We start from the raw sequence: 16,917 nt of genomic DNA, 5'->3' as shown, positions 1-16,917 counted from the left end.
TTCAGGTTTCCCACTTCTAATTGTCACCCAAAAGCAATGCAGCCAGGTCTGTCTTCAGATAAATTCAAGGATAATCAGAATAGTTGTGTGTGTCGGTCTTATCTCCACGAAGATTTGTCATACATAGAAAACAGGTTTGCTGTCTGTAGATCTTTAATGTCTCTAGATTTTTCTTCCCCAGAATAATTAACTGAATACAAATACACATTCATTTTCAGGTATATGAATGTCTCGAAGGGGACATGTTTGTTATTCTCCATAGTTTGTAATTATACATTTATAAGGCTAAAATTTAACATCTCTTTCCTTTGATGTACATTTTTGTCCTTTGTTTCTTTTGGAATGAAAATTATAATTTTTGTATTTGTAAAAATCATAACTAATATCTACACAATTTTGGTAACACCCATCAGTAGTTACGTTGTGCTTTATGACTTAATTTCTGCCGCTGACAGCAGAACAGAATATCACATGGTCATGTTTTCTGTGTCTATTTAAAAAAAATCTTAAGGTTAGATTTTATTTTTAATTACCATCTGTAAGATTTGTTACTCCAGTTTACGATTTTTTTATATTTGACCAAGATTAACTGTTTCCCTATTTAATATGCTATCAGTAGCATAAAACCAGATCCATGCTTGACATCAAATTGGTTTTGGAAATTAAACTGTTGAGTTTTTTTTCACTGAGACCCGAGGTATAAATATTGTTAGATGTGTGTCTGATTTCCCAAATAATTAAAACAAGCAATATTTAACATATTCTATATAAATATAATGTGAATTGATAAATCAGATTTTTCATTTAGAGGGTCTTGAAATAGTTTGTAGCACAGCTAAGAAAATACATCTGTGAACAAGCAAATTGATAACGTATTGAAATCTAAAAGAGGTTTGACCTAGAGGACCTGCTTTTTTTTCATAAAAGTGCTGCCTCCTGAGACTCTCTCTAACTCTCCTCTGAATTTTTAAAAAGTATCAGGCAGATATCACTTGGCCAGTAAAGTTTGGCACAGTAACTTCCTTTCTTTTCAGTGAAGTTTTATTTTCTTCCTTTGCACTGAGTGCAACAGCAGAAAAATTTGAACTACCTTATGTTTGATACTAAAACAAGTTGTATTAATGCAAATAATTTCTATTTGCAATTTAAGACTGGCAGTTGAGGTTTTATTAAAGATCCTTCTTTTTAGTCCTTTGTGCCCACTTTGGGATGTCCCCCTCAGTCAAAAAATAAATACAAACACCCAGTACTCATGAATTCTACATTATATTACTTCCCATTGGGGAAAATCCCTTCTCAGCATGAAAGGATAAAATCTGAGATTCTCAAATTGACATAAAGAAAAGGAGTACTTGTGGCACCCACCTTAGAGACTAACAAATTTATTTGAGCATAAGCTTTCGTGAGTTACAGTTCACTTCATCGGATGCATTCACTGTATTTTCCACTGAATGCATCCGATGAAGTGAGCTGTAGCTCATGAAAGCTTATGCTCAGATAAATTTGTTAGTCTCTAAGGTGGGTGCCACAAATACTCCTTTTCTTTTTGCAGATACAGACTAACATGGCTGCTACTCTGAAACAAATTCACATGAACATTGATTAAACCTGTGAATCCCTAATGAGTAGCTTTCAATCAAACTTGAAAAAAAAGTCAACCTTCAAGTTAAGTGAATTCCAATCTAATATTTCTTAATTCTATTTTAAGAGTATTTCATCATGTCATTCTCTTTTAATTACAGTTAGCTTTGTATAGCAAATAAGGAGGTTGTGTCAAAAACCCTGCAAAGGCAATCCTCCAAGAGCAGTCTTCAAGAGCAGACTCTAAGTCTTCATTTGGTATTTCAGAGCTGTCATGACTAAACACTATCCATGTATCATGCCTCCTGAATGCAAGAAACATTCAGGTGTAATGAGCAATAAATATAGCAATAAGCAGTCTAAAGAGATTGTTAGTCATTCAGTATTTTACCCATTGGTTCTTCGGGGGGGCAGCTGAGTTATTGCATTAAATAAGGTTTAGTTTTCTTATAAAGACCCCAAGAATACTATGCACTAAAACCAGGAACCAACTGAGAATAACAAGGGATATATTTTTAAACTGACACCAGTATGTAACAGTAAAAAGAAGGCAATTTTAAAGGTTATAAAACAGCAAAGAAAGTATTTAGGTAATTCCCTTATTCTAAATAAAAAGTTATCTGTAGTAAAACTGAGATGCCTACCTACTGTTAGGATAAACACTGCGCCAAAGAATCCGGAAAGGGTGCTGAAGACCAGTGTGCTAATTTACCTCATTTTGAGAATTCAGGTGGAAATTTTTGTGCCTGTTACCTTAAAGTATCCATTAAATAACTTCAAAAACACTGCTAACATTCCTACCCGGAGAGCTTCTATGGTATGTCAAGTTATTAAAGTTAGCTGGACATGAATGCTGTGGAAACACACTTTAGGGATGCATGTACTGCTTTGTCACATGCATGTTGTGTTTGGACTTGTCATCATTCACATCAGTCTTTGTCTACACGTGATGTCAAATTAGACCAGCCTGACAAAGGAAGGATAAGGTAATCGGCATACCACACAGTCCTATGATGTTGTCTCATATGGTTTAAGGGCTATGATGGGCAAGGCTTGGAGCCCCAACACCAACAGTAGCTGTATTCAGAGTAAAAGGAAGGAATATAATTTTAGATGTATGTTTAAATTTAAAGACATTTGCTGAAAATATTGCACATTAAAATTAGAGAAAATAAACTATACATTGTTGCTGTACGTGATTTTCTGTTTATTTAAAAAATAAGTTCTGAATACACTTTAACAAGATGCAATAAAATGTGTTTATGCTCTCTACACTGATCCAAATGTAGGGGGTGTTGAGAAAATGTGAAAACATTTGAACTCTACACTGCTGCGTGTAAACTCTAGTACTATTTAAATGTTAAATAAGGAAGAACACAGTGAAGCTTTGTTTACTGCTTCTGCTAGACATGCATTCCAGAACTTACAGGATAAGGGCTTGTCTACACAGGGACACTGAGGGCAGGTCTACATTACAAACTTGCTTCAGTGCAGCTGCTGTAGCGCTTCTGGTGAAGACACGCTAGTCAACAAGAGAGAGCTCTCCTGGCTTAATAACCCCACCTCTGTGAGAGGCAGTAGCTATATCCATGGGAGAAGCTCTCCCACCAACGTAGCACTGCCTACAAGGGTTAAGGTTGGTATAACTCTGTCGCTTGGGTGTGGATTTTTCGCACTCCGATGTAGTTATACCAAAGTGTGATGTAGACCTGGCCTCAAGGAAATTAAATTCACACCTTTAGTTAATTTGGATTAAAGTGTTCTTATTCAGCATTAAAGTGGATTTAATTGGATTTATCTTAATTCACTTCCAAGAGTTTCCAGATGGGTTTAATGCAGTTTAACTAACCCACTTTAAAAGTTCATTCAGATTAATTTTCTTGAGTGTGCCCATGTTTTAAAAAACCCAAAAGGTTTTGGAGGAGAACAAAGAAAAATCTAGCCAAACACAAAATTTAAAAGTGTACAACTGCATTTGTAAATGAGTGTTTTTATCTACTGGAGCCCAATTTAATCTAATTGGCGCCCAATTTGCACCCATTCTCTTTCCTCTCCCTTAAATTGTGTTCTAGTTCGTTTAGGTATGAGAGCATTTCAGCCATATCTTTAGCACTGGGCCTTCATGGCCTCTTGTAGTATTAATACGCTACCCAAACAAATTGCCAATACACTTTTCCTGTTACATCTGTTAATGGGAGCCCTACACAGCTGTCCTTTTGATTACATGGAGGGGCCCTAACAAATCTGTCTTAAACTTGTATGCCTGAACCCTTAAATCACTGGTAGATCTACACTACTGTAGATCTATACCAATTTCAAGATATGAAGAGTTTCCAACTGTTAATATATTGCAAAAGGGGGAACATAAAAAGGAGCTATATGTGAGTTTTAATCATACGCTGCAGCTCTTCCATGTTGGACATAATCATAGATTTTACCTTGAGCTACAGAAGATCTTTCTTTTCCTTCAGATGTACCTCCAAGTATGGTAAGGTAATAAATCTCACACCAGATACTGGTTTCACATCCTTCAAATCGGAAAATGTAATCTGTGGATTTTGCCAAGATGCAAGGGGTACACAAAAATTTTGTTATCTGATGATTTACTTTCTGGGGCTCTCCTCTCACAGTCCAGTATTCAGTCTGTTTCTCGTTTAAGAATATAAAAATGGCCATAGTGGGTTAGACCAAAGGTCCATCTAGCCCTCTGACTTCACCACCTCAACCAAGCTTCACAATCATCATTGCTGTGTACAGTATTAAATTGTTTAAAACTTATACTGTGTGTATATGTGTGTGTGTATACACACATTAGAATAGTATTTTGGTGAAAAAAAATTCCCTGGAACCTCATCTCTCTCTCTCTCTCTCCCCCCCTCCCGCCCCCATTTACATTAATTCTTATGGGGAAAATTGGATTCGCTTAACATCATTTCACTTAAAGTAGCGTTTTTCAGGAACATAACTACAACGTTAAGCGAGAAGTAACTGAAACAACAGGGGCCTCCACCCAAGAGATAGTCACATGCAAGACTAGAGTAGGAGTTAGCCATGCAGCTCAAAGTCGGTTCCACTGATCTGATAAACTCGGGTAGAGGATTGGTTGGACTGGAACAATGTGTCTGTGCATGTGAGAAGGAAACAGTGAGAAACACCATGGGAAGGGAGCAGAAAGCAAAGAACACAACTAGAAGAAGCCCCTGTAACATGGGCCTAAGAAAAGCCTTGAAAGAGCTTTGGGGCTAAGTGCCTGGACCTCCACATACACTTTTCTACAAAGATAAAGTTAAGGCCTCATCCGCAATTCATATTGAATCCATCTGAATCATACAATTCATCTATTAATCTTCTCTCTGAATTCATACAACTACAATGATGAAAAGAGACTGCACCCACTTAATAAACAAGGTCTAAGTAAAAGATGAGACACAATGAACATATACAACATCCCTGCAGAGGAGAGCTTGAAGGAGGACAATGTAATGGATTTGTAGATTTTTGCATTCACTTTTATGTGTATTTTAGTGACTGTGATTTTTTTTTTAAAGATTCCAAAACGTTGATTAATTTTGTTTAAAGTCTGGGATAAGAATTTTGCTGTCATTTGTCCTAAGAAAAGTATTGAGTTTTGAAAGTGAATTTAATCATTCAATTATATGCTAGCGTCCTATTCACAAACTTTCATGAAATAAACAATCATTTGTTCTTATCTGGTGCCTGTCATCTAAGAATTTCAGAGTGCTTTGGAACTGTAATACTGATCCAGAAAACCCAATAAAAAGCAATTTTTTTTTTTAAAATGAGAACATTGAAGGGGAAAAAACATCAGGAGCATTGTACTTGCTATACTGTGAATTCTGTGCAGAGTTATGGATGAGGCCAGCTGTAAACTTAGCTCTGAATCTTTCACTCCCCAAATTTGGGGACTGTTTGGATCTTGAATTTTGGCTCAAGCCCACCTGTCAAATAGATGCATAGGTATATTATGCGTCCATCAACCCGGGAGGGTCCAAAAAATAAAGGTGTTTTTTTTAACATAATTTACAATGAAAGCCAAAGACTGCACAGTCTAAACTTAGCCCCAAACGTAAGGTCAGTCTTCTATGTCCTGCCATGCACAGAGCACCCTGCTTGCTGTCTGGACTTGTTCAAAGTGGAGTCTTTTCTGCACTTATGCCCATTAGAGCTTTCAGATGTGGGTAGGGGTAAAGCTTTGAGGGAACTATTCCTAGCAGATAAAAACTAGAATTCACAGCCAGCTTCTGAAGTGATCCTTCCTGATGTAAAGGTTTTTGTAGAATTTTCACTTAGCTTTGAGCACCTCTCATTTCCCTCACAATGTGTAGCTTTGACTTTCTTCTCCTTACGTGTCACAGTAAAATAATTGTCCCTTTCAGAGAAACCTTGCCTAACCTTGAACAGCAGTTACTCTGGCACCTGATGTGCCATAGTGCTACACATACTGAAGAAAGAAAGAGGTGCAAGTTTAATGTTCTCTCTAATCTCTCTTTTTAAAAAAATTAAAGTTTTCCCAGATTCCTTTGCAGAATGACATGAAAGTTTTTCTCAAAAGCTTAAAAAGTTTTGCACATTGGTACAGCTTTATTTAGAACAGTGCAAAAATGCTGTCTCACTTTCATTGGGCCTAAGCTGCAATACTCTGTATTGACTGGATCTCTAGTTAGTTTGGTCCTGTTCAAGATGTATCAAAATGTGTGTGAAATGAGTATTTCATTATTAAATGTGTAAAAGGCCTTTAATTCTGAAGGATCCCCGCAAACACTTTGTAAACTATGTGCTGGACATATCACACTGCTGCAATGCAGCCAACATTTGGGTAGAGGGTAGAAACTGTTCCCAATAAGGGACGCTACAGTGTTGTTATATATAGGAATTTAAAGAACTCTACTTTCAGGAAGTGCTTATTGAGGAAGAACAATGTATATGGCAGAAGAAATAAAACCTGAATGTTGCACTGTCTTCTCTCTTTTTATGCTTGAGCACTGAATGTACTGTCAGATGGGAGTCTGCTCCTGCAACTATGTGAAATCAGAAACTAAGATGATTGAAAATAATAATAATGGCAGCATACCAGATTTCTGTCCCTGAGCAGATGGACATGAAAGGAAAAGTGTTTAGCAACTGGATATTCTTTATATCACAATGGGAAACTATGAAATTGCAATTGGGCTAGTTAAAAAGGAAAACAAAATTTAGGGCAGCACGTTATTAGAAGTAATGGGCAAAGACTGCTACATGCTCCAACAGCATCTGGATGTGTCAGCAGCACAAGAGAAAGTTACTCAACTTGTGCAGTAAAGTAGGTTCTTCAAGATGTGTGTCCACTTTAGGTGTTTGTGTGCCCCTGCACTCGTAAGCGGAAATTTGAGGTAGCAGTGCCCGATTGGGTTGCATAGGCACAGTCCCCGTCTCGTGCTGCTTCAGACGGTTAACTGGCTCTATGCGACCAACCCCCCCTCAGTTCCTTCTCTACTGCAGAGAGTAAGTGATCAACTCTGAAGTAGAGGGGAGGAGGGAGGTTCATGGAGCACACATGGGGAGAACCTCTCCATCTCGAAGAACCTACGTTAGTGCACAAGGTGAGTAACTTTCTCTTCTTCAAGTACTGTCCCTGTGGGTGCTCCACTTTAGGTGACTTCAGAGCAGTGCCCTCGGGTGGAAGGAAGGGGCTTCAGAGTTGAAGTTGTGGCAGAAGACAGTACAGTGAGCCTGGAAGAGGCACCAGAGGTTGCCTGATGCTCTAATGCATAATGCTGCATAAAGGTATGGGCTGAGGCCCAGGTTGCAGCCCTACAGATGTCTGTGATGGGTACTTTGTTACGGAAAGCAACGGAGGTTGATAGGGCTCTGGTGGAATACGTGCAAATCCCCATAAGGGGTTGTCGTTTACACTGATGGTAGCATAGTTTTATGCAATCAGAGATCCACTTGGAGAGCTTCTGTTTGGATATGGCACTCCCTTTGGAGCATTCAGTGATGACAAACAGTTTGGGTGATTTACGTAATGGTCTTGTTCTGTCTATATAAAAGGCCAATGTCCTCTGTACGTCGAGAGTATGAAGTGTGGGGTTTGGGGCAGAATGTCGGTAGGTAAATGGACGGATTAAGGTGGGAGGCTAAGACGACTTTAGGGTGCGATTGCAGGGATACTTGCTTTTAAAAAGTGTACGTGGAGTCTGCCATGAGAGCACCCAACTTTCCTACACATCTGGCAGATGTAATGGCCACTAGAAGCACTACCTTCATGGAAAGGTATAGTACTGAGCACATAGCCATGGGTTCAAATGGGGGACCAGTGAGGGCCCGAAGGACTAGGCTGAGATCCCATGGTGTAGTAGGATCATGTAGTTCTTGGTAGACGGTGAGGCCTTTGAAGAAACATTTGGTGAGCGGGTAAGCGAAGACAGAAAGTTGATCTGCTTTGTGGTGAAAAGCTGCGATAGCAGAGAGGTGAACTCTTATTGAACTCATGGGTATGCCTGACCTTTTAAGTTCTAAGAGGTGGTCTAATATTTAAGGGTAAGAAGGCTGAAATTGATGCCATCTGTTTTTGCTGGCACCAGGCATTGAATCGCTGCCACTTGTGTAGGTACATGCGACAGGTAGTTGCTCTATGACTGTTTAATAATATGTTTTGTACGTCTTCTGAACAGGTCATCTCAGATCCCTTGAGCCATGAAGGAGCCATGCTCTGAGATGGAGTCTTTGCGGATCCAGATGCAGAATGTGACCTGCGTCCTGGGACAGCAGATGAGGCAGAAGCAGGAGTGTGTGTGGTGGATGCACTGACATCCTGAGAAGGTAAAGATTCCAGATTTGTCAGGGCCATGTACGGGCTATTAGGATTACTATGGCTCTGTCCTGTCTGATCTTGTGGATCACTCGGGTCAGGAGAGGGGATCGGAGGGAGGGCATATAGGAGGGGAGGGTTCCACTTGATGAGAAAAGTGTTGCCCATAGAATGTGTGCCAATACCTGCCCTGGAGCAAAAGCTGGGGCATTTGGTATTTTGTGCAGTTGCAAAGAGGTCTATCATTGGGACCCTCTACTGTTGGAATATGTGTAGGAGCATGTGGTTCTCGAGCTCCCACTCGTGGTCCTGAGAAAAGTGTCTGCTTAGGGTATCCGCTGTGGTGTTCTGGCATCAAGGTGGGTATGATGCTGTGGATATTGTGTCTGATGCACCATTGCCAGAGTCTCATGGCTTCCACACATAGGGAATGCGATGGTGTTTCCCCCTTGTCTGTTTATGTAAGACATACAAGCCACGTTGTCCGTAAGGATCTGAATGGTCTTGTCTTTGATGATTGGCAGGAAGTGGGAGCAGGCTTTGTGGACAGCTTTCAGTTCTAACAGATTTATGTGGAGAAGGGATTCTGCAGGGGACCAGCAGCCTTGGATAAAATGCAGATCCAGGTGTACTCCTCAGCCCAACAGTGAAGCATCTGTGGTGATGTTAGTGTTGGTGCCTTCTGAACAAAGGCCATCCCCATGCAGACGTTGTCTGGTTGTGTCCACCAGAGTAGGGAGTCTATTTTGTCCAGCATAGTGAGGCATTTGCTTATGCTGTGTCTGTGTGGGACATAGTTTATACGGAGCCACGCTTGCAGGCAACGCATGTCTGATGACAAAGATCGTGGCAGCCATATGGCCAAAAAGTCGAAGGCAAGTCCTGGCAGATACCTGTGTACTGTTTCATGCTGTGGATATGAGGTTGGTTAGAGTGATAAAGTGTTGCCTTGGTATAGAGGCTGTGGCCTTGGAATAAATGAGATGGGCCCCAATGAACTCTAGCTCTTGCACAGATGTTAGAGTGGATTTTTGTCCATTTATTTGGAGGCCCTCATAGAAAGGGTCACCATCTGTTCGGTGGCATGTAAGGCTTCTTGCCATGTTGGTGCTTTCAGTAGGCAGTCATCCAAGTACGGAAATATCATGATTCCGTTTCTGTGGAGGTAGGCTGCAACCGCTGCTAAGTGCTCCACTCGAAGCCAAAGGTGGTAAAGAAGGAACTGAGGTCGCAGTTGGTTGCACAGTGCCAGTTAACCACCTGAAGCAGTGCGAGATGGGGACCGCACATGTGTGACCCAACCGGGCACTACTACCACAAATCTCAGATTACGAGTGCAGGGGCACACGAACACCTAAAGTGAAGCACCTACAGGGGCAGCAGTCGAAGAAGAACCAGGAAGGACCCATGTAAAATCCTAAAAGAGCTCCAAGAGCATTTTCAACTGAATTGTCACATATTAATGGTATATTTTCAACACTTGTGATCAAGAGTCTGAATGTACAGAAATGTACAAAGCTATTAAGCAAGCTTGCATCCAAATACAGAGAATAGATGGAACAGACACACAATTCACAAAATAGCACAGGTGAAGAATGAAAATAAAAGGAAAAATACACCAAAATGTATGCAAAAGCATATGCACAAATATAAGGCACACAAGATGAGCAAAACACAAAGGAACACTGGTTGGTACTGTGTAGGAAAAACATGATAGTGGAAAATGCCCTGCATATGGGTTCACATGCCACAACTGTGGCAAGGAAAATCATTATGCTAAAGTTTACAGACAAGAAAAACACCATATCAAGGAAGCAAGCAGTAATTCAGAGGATAAGATTTTGCATGCATATGACATTAATGCAGTGCAGATCAGAAAAAATAAATGGTTTCTACAGCTCAGACTAGCACCAGATAGAAAAATGAAGCTGCAGTGCATAAACTGGAAACTGAATGCCAAACAGACAGCGGGGCATTAGTGAATGTGCTAGGCTACAAAGACTTCTCTAGTATGTGCAAGAGAAACAAAAAACAAACAAAAAAATTACCACTAAACCAAAGCCAAATTAAAACTATACAGTGGCACAATCATAATACCACTAGGACAATATAAATTACAAGTAGTGTACCAAGAAAAAGTATACAGGCTTAAGTCTCAGATCATATAGACAGTACAGGAGCCACTGCTTTCCGCTGAAACAGATGAATTAATGAACCTAGTGATACTAAACCTCAGATAAATGATTCATACAGTAGCCACGCAAGCAAACAAGACATCTGTCTAGAGCAGACAATGTACTATGGTGTCCCTGCAGTAAAGCAGCTAAAATATTGCCATGATGTTTTTGAAGACTGTGATGTCTTCCAGGCATTTTATTCCTGGAAATAGATACAATTCAGCCAATACAGCACCTGCCTTGCAAAGAACCACTGCATTAAGAGGAAAAACTAATGGGAGCAATACAGGATACAGAGGGACCTAGACAAATTGGAGGACTGGGCCAAAAGAAATCTGATGAGGTTCAACAAGGACAAGGCCAGAGTCCTGCACTTGGGACGGAAGAATCCCATGCATTGCTACAGACTAGGGACCAAGTGGCTAGGCAGGAGTTCTGCAGAAAAGGACCTAGGGGTTACAGTGGACGAGAAGCTGGATATGAGTCAACAGTATGCCCTTGTTGCCAACAAGGCTAACGACATTTTGGGCTGTATAAGTAGGAGCATTGCCTGCAGACTGAGGGACGTGATCGTTCCCCTCTATTCGGCATTAGCGAGGCCTCATCTGGAGTAGTGTGTCCAGTTTTGGGCCCCACACTACAAGAAGGGTGTGGAAAAATTGGAAAGAGTCCAGCGGAGGGCAACAAAAATTATTAGGGGGCTGAAGCACCTGATTTATGAGGAGAGGCTGAGGGAACTGGGATTGTTTAGTCTGCAGAAGAGAAGAATGAGGGGGGATTTGATAGCTGCTTTCAACTACCTGAAAGGGGGTTCCAAAGAGGATGGACTGTTCTCAGCGGTACCAGATGACAGAACAAGGAGTAATGGTCTCAAGTTGTAGTGGGGGAGGTTTAGGTTGGATATTAGGAAAAACTTTTTCACTAGGAGTGTGGTGAAGCACTGGAATGGGTTACCCAGGGAGGTGGTGAAATCTCTTTCCTTAGAGGTTTTTAAGGTCAGGCTTGACAAAGCCCTGGCTGGGATGATTTAGTTGGGGATTGGTCCTGCTTTGAGCAGGGGGTTGGACTAGATGACCTCCTGAGGTCCCTTCCAACCCCGATATTGTATGATTCTATGAATAAAGCAAATGGAAAAAAGAAGGTGGCATTACTAAAGGCAAAGAGCCCACAAATTAGATAAGCAGCATGGTAGCGATTGAGAACCCGGACAAGCTGCGTGTCTGTCTAAACACAAGAAACTTAAAGTACTAAAAAGAACTCCGTACCAAATTAAGAAATATTACCTGATTTGACAAAAGGAAAAATATTCTCAGTACTTGAGGCCAAAGATGGATATTTACAAGTGCTACTGGTTAAAGTAAACAGCTACCTCACCGTATTTTGGACACCAGCAGATAGGTGCAGATGGTTGAAAATGCCATTTGGGATCAAACCTGCAACAGAAGAATATTCTGCTAACAAGATGTACCAACAGTGCTTGCAGGGATCAGTATCATAGCTGATGTCATTCTGGTATATGGACACTGAGGCAGCATGGCAGAAGCCGTGGCAGCTCATCTGTCTCCTAAAAAAAGACAGGGAATTAAATCTAAAATTGAGTAGAAGCAAGATGAAATTGTGATTGACTGTAGTTCCATTTATGGGACACTGCTGACTTCCCAAGGACTACAACCTGACCCCGAAAAGGTAAAAATAATACAGTAGATGCCCACACACCAAAATATTAAATCAGTTCAGAGACTATTGGGATTTGTAAACTATCTGACAATTTCTTCCAAGCCTACAAGATGTGTGCGAACCCCTGATGTGACTATTGGACAAAGATGCAGTTTGGCCATGGTCACCTCAACATGATGTAGCTATCACATATATCAAGCAGCTGGTGACCAACTATCTCATTTTGAAATACTACTATGAGAACAAAGAGGCAACAATACCAGCAATGCTAGAGAGAGGGTGCTTGGATCATCATTCTTACAAAAGGGATAGCCAGTAGCTTTTGCATCATTGTATCATTTTGCATTATTGCCAACAGAACCAAAGATAAGCCCAAATTGTGAGTGTTCACATGTGAAAAGTTTGAACAGCAGAAAGTGACAATAAATTACCAGAGAGCCATTTTTAAGTCACTGCTAGAGACCCTAAAATGCCTTCAGCACATGCTATTGAAACTGCAATTTTACAACTTAAAATATACCACAAGAAAGGGACTGAGATGTACATAGCTGACTTCTTATCCAGAGCAACGTTGCAGCATTAAAATATGGTAACTGAATGAAATACAGAAAACACAGAAAGACACAGAAAGCCTCAAGCAAGCCAGTTGTGTACCAAGCTAGAAAGAATCTGAGAACTAAACTGTACAACACAACTTAGAAGAAAAGGAGTACTTGTGGCACCTTAGAGACTAACCAATTTATTTGAGCATAAGCTTTCGTGAGCTACAGCTCACTTCATCGGATGAGTATGCATCCGATGAAGTGAGCTGTAGCTCACGAAAGCTTATGCTCAAATAAATTGGTTAGTCTCTAAGGTGCCACAAGTACTCCTTTTCTTTTTGCGAATACAGACTAACATGGCTGTTACTCTGAAACAACTTAGAAGTGCTCACGTCTATCATTTTGGCAGGATGGCCAGACACTGAGGACATGCTTCCCCCCCCTCCCCCCCGCCACCACCTCCCAACAATACAGGCCCTATGGAGACAAGCTGAGCATACAAAATAGCATCATATATAAAGGCAGTCAAATCATAATACCCAGATCATTGAACACAGAAATTGTCTCAAGAATACACTGGAGCCATCTACCGGCTAAAGGTGACCAAGGATATCAGAGACCTGGTGAGCAGTTCTGATACATCTGGGGGGAGGCCAAGCAGCAAAAGGAAATAACAGACCTTGGAGAAAAGTAAGAAATCACAAAAACTACTTCATTACTGTAGACTGTTGTATAGACTTTTGGAAACTAGATGAACTGTCAGACACTATTGCAGAGACCTCCCTAGACAAAGCAATGCTTCATTGAAGCAGGCCTGGTACCCAGAATTCAGACAATAGATCCCAGTTTACTTGCGAGTGAGTTTGTACAATTCAACTGGGAAGGGGAATTCAATTATATTGTATCACCACCATACTACAGTCAGTCAAATGGCAATGCAAATTTGGCAGTTAAAATAGTTAAACTGTAGTAAAGAAAGCTGCAAAAAAGCAAAGAAAATATATGGCAAACTATCCTGGAACGGAACTGAGCTGCTATTAATGCTTTCTGTGAGGGCAACACTTGAAGTCAAGATGCAAAGTGTACCTTGGTGCCTACAGCCCCAGCATTAATACAGCTAGCAGTGATAGAAGAAGCACCAGACAAAAACGAAGAGACATGCAAAGGCCAAAGCCTACTATCCAGGGTAACCACCCAGAACTACAACCAGGTAGACCCTGTCATGAAATCTTCCTTTTTCCTCAGCATAAATTGTGCATTTTGGAAGCAAGCTACATGCGTTGAACAGCTAAATCCTCACTCTCATAACATAGTGGATAGGTATATATTTCACAGAAACTGCAAATACCTTTGGCCACTATGAACACAAGACAAAAACATGGACTTGGAGGATGGGGAAATATGTACCCTGTTGGGACTTGATCAGCAAGACATGGAAAGAACACAGGCTGATGAGCAGGGATCCTAGAAATCTGTTTGCAATGGAAAAACACAGATTTTGTGTTTTTACAGAGAATCTTTAGTTTTTACATTTTGTTTAAAAAAAAACCTCATATTAACTACTAACTAAATTTTACTGAATGTACCAATGTCACTTATTCATTGCGTGCGACCTCCCTGTCTTGTGGTTGATTTTTGAATGCCGTTTAAATTTACATAGCTAAACATACTCCAACAAACTGCTTCCAGTGTATAGAAGTTATTTAAAGGGGTTCATGTTTTAATACATCTCAAATTTCACTTCAGCCTTCAGATGTGAGTAATTACATTTGTGAAAAGATGTCAAACACTTTAAAAATCACCCCTAAAGACCGTGTCACTGAATTTGGCAAGAACAAATTTCACGTTGATGGTAATGTGGTGTTCTGTACTATATGCAGCAAGGCTGTAGATTACATTCAAAGGCAGACGATTGTAGAATACATGGAAAGTGCTAAACATAAGCAGAATGAAAAGAAACTAAAATAAGAGGCTGAAACAGCAGGGCCATCGACAACAGTAAAGAAACAGTCTGTAAGGCAGTGCTTTGTACTGAAAATGATCAGTCCTGTGAGTGAATTACAGAAATCTGTGTGGGTCGTGAACTGACACATGAAAATAGGCCTCTTTCATATGGACTGATTGTAATGTAATTTCCCTGGCAGATTGCTGCCACTGTCAACTTCCAGGTCTCTATCTTGAATCTGGTCTTTTTTTATGGATTTGTTTGGGTGTTTTAAGTGCACCGTTGCTTTGTTCTCCCCAGATCTCAAGGGTACTAGAAACAAGATTGAGTAGTGGATGGAGAACATCTCTGCCTCATGAACACTCTATATATACTGGAGAAGTGAGAAAAAAACAATTTGGAATTTTTGAAAATTCTGTGTCACACATCCTCTCATTTAACTATATCCAGGACTCAAGTGTTTTATGTTGAGAGAGGCCATTGGTCTTTGAATTTTAATAGTCCTCCTTCCCTTCAGTATAGATTGTTGGAGCTCTCCTGACAATAGTCAGGAGTTGTTTCTAGTGTTAGAATTTGCACTGCAGGAAGACTGCTCTCTCCCCTTTCTGGTCTTAAACTTATTCCTTTTGCTTTTACTATAGTGTCACCTTCTGTACTTAGAGGAGCAGCCATGAAAAAGATATAATAAGGCAGGCAGTCCCTCTTTCCAGATTTGAAGTCAGGAGAATTCTGTAAGGCCTTACTTTGTCTCCACCACCACTTTGTCTAATAGCTCCCTGAATAACTGACCTCCTGAATATTTTGAAGCTGCTAACATGGTTTTGACCTGTGTCAACTTCCAGGTTTGTAATCAGAGATGCTATCTGGTTGCCACATGGGAAGCCATGGCACTTGCTGAAAACTCCCTGCTCACACTTTTTTTGGCCGTCTTGTTGTCAAATTGTCAGTCCAGTCCAGTACTGCTCTTGCAAAAACATGTTGCTGCAGCAGAAGCCCTCAGAGAAGATGACGCAGCCTTACATGTACAGCAAAGTGATATTCCATTTTATGGTCATTGGGGTTTTTTTGGAAACAGTTCCCTTCTGTTGGGATAGTAGTGTCTTTGACTAGTGCTGAAACTGTCCCATCTACTTTGGGAAGAGATATAAAGTGTCTGCTTTGATCTGGTGTACATTGTAGAACTTTTTTTGGCACTTATGGACAGTCTCTTAGACTTTGCATTGTCTCCCATTCAGCTTTAATTACTTTCCCAAACACACATGAAGGAGAATGTGTGGTTCAGATTTTGAACAGGTTGGAAATTTTTTTTTTGTAATTTCTCTACCAATCCTCTCTGCTTCCTTCATAGAATCTTTTTTTAAAATTGGCTCATGTGAAGAACTACTCAAGTACCTAATCGTACCTTTTGTACTGTCTTCTCAAATGACTCAGCTGGAAAAAGATCTGCCTGCTTCACTTCATCCTTCACTCCAGACTGAGTCTGACAGTTCACCTTCCTCTTGTGGAGAAGATCCTTCTGTTCAATTTTTCCTTCTTTTTTCTTCTGTTGGACTTAGGCTAGGAAATATGTTTAATCTTCTTTTTCTTTGTTGATGCTCATGAAGGTGGTGACGTAAACAAAGATGAAGAAGAAACAGACACAAACCATTCTATTCCTTTTATTAGGCTTTTTCTATGGGTGAAAACCGACTAAGAACATAAGAACAAATCCTTTAGCTCTAGTGCCCTCTGGTGATGAGTCAGAGAAACTGCTATCCCCAGAAGAACAGGCCAGTTTTCTCCAAATTTTTCTTGGGCAATTTCTTGAACACCTTTCTTCTTTTTCTTAATGTACTCCTTAGAGAGGTGGGGATTAGGAACTTGAGCCAGATGAGGAGTCCTCTTCCTCCTCTTCATCTCTGCCTCTTCACAGACATCTCTTCATCTCTGCCCTTTTCAGAGCGGATAGAATACGCTGCAGCTACTGGCTGGGGATTGCAAGACCACTTTTCACACCAAATTCAAAAGGTCCCTGCCCTAGCCCAAGAGGAAATGTCTTCCTTTGAGGGGGATTCCCTTCTCTCCTTCATGCACAATTCCTGATTTCCCATGGGGATAAGGGATGGAGGCTGAATTGCCTGAGGGAGGATTATGAAACCTCTGCTGCAGGGGACGCACAACCTGAACAGTCCCTACCCGCTGCTC

This window comes from Caretta caretta, chromosome 4 (assembly GCF_965140235.1).
Source record: "Caretta caretta isolate rCarCar2 chromosome 4, rCarCar1.hap1, whole genome shotgun sequence".
Taxonomy (NCBI): domain Eukaryota; kingdom Metazoa; phylum Chordata; order Testudines; family Cheloniidae; genus Caretta; species Caretta caretta.
The sequence above is the reverse complement of the archived record's forward strand: the minus strand, read 5'-3'. Positions refer to the sequence as shown.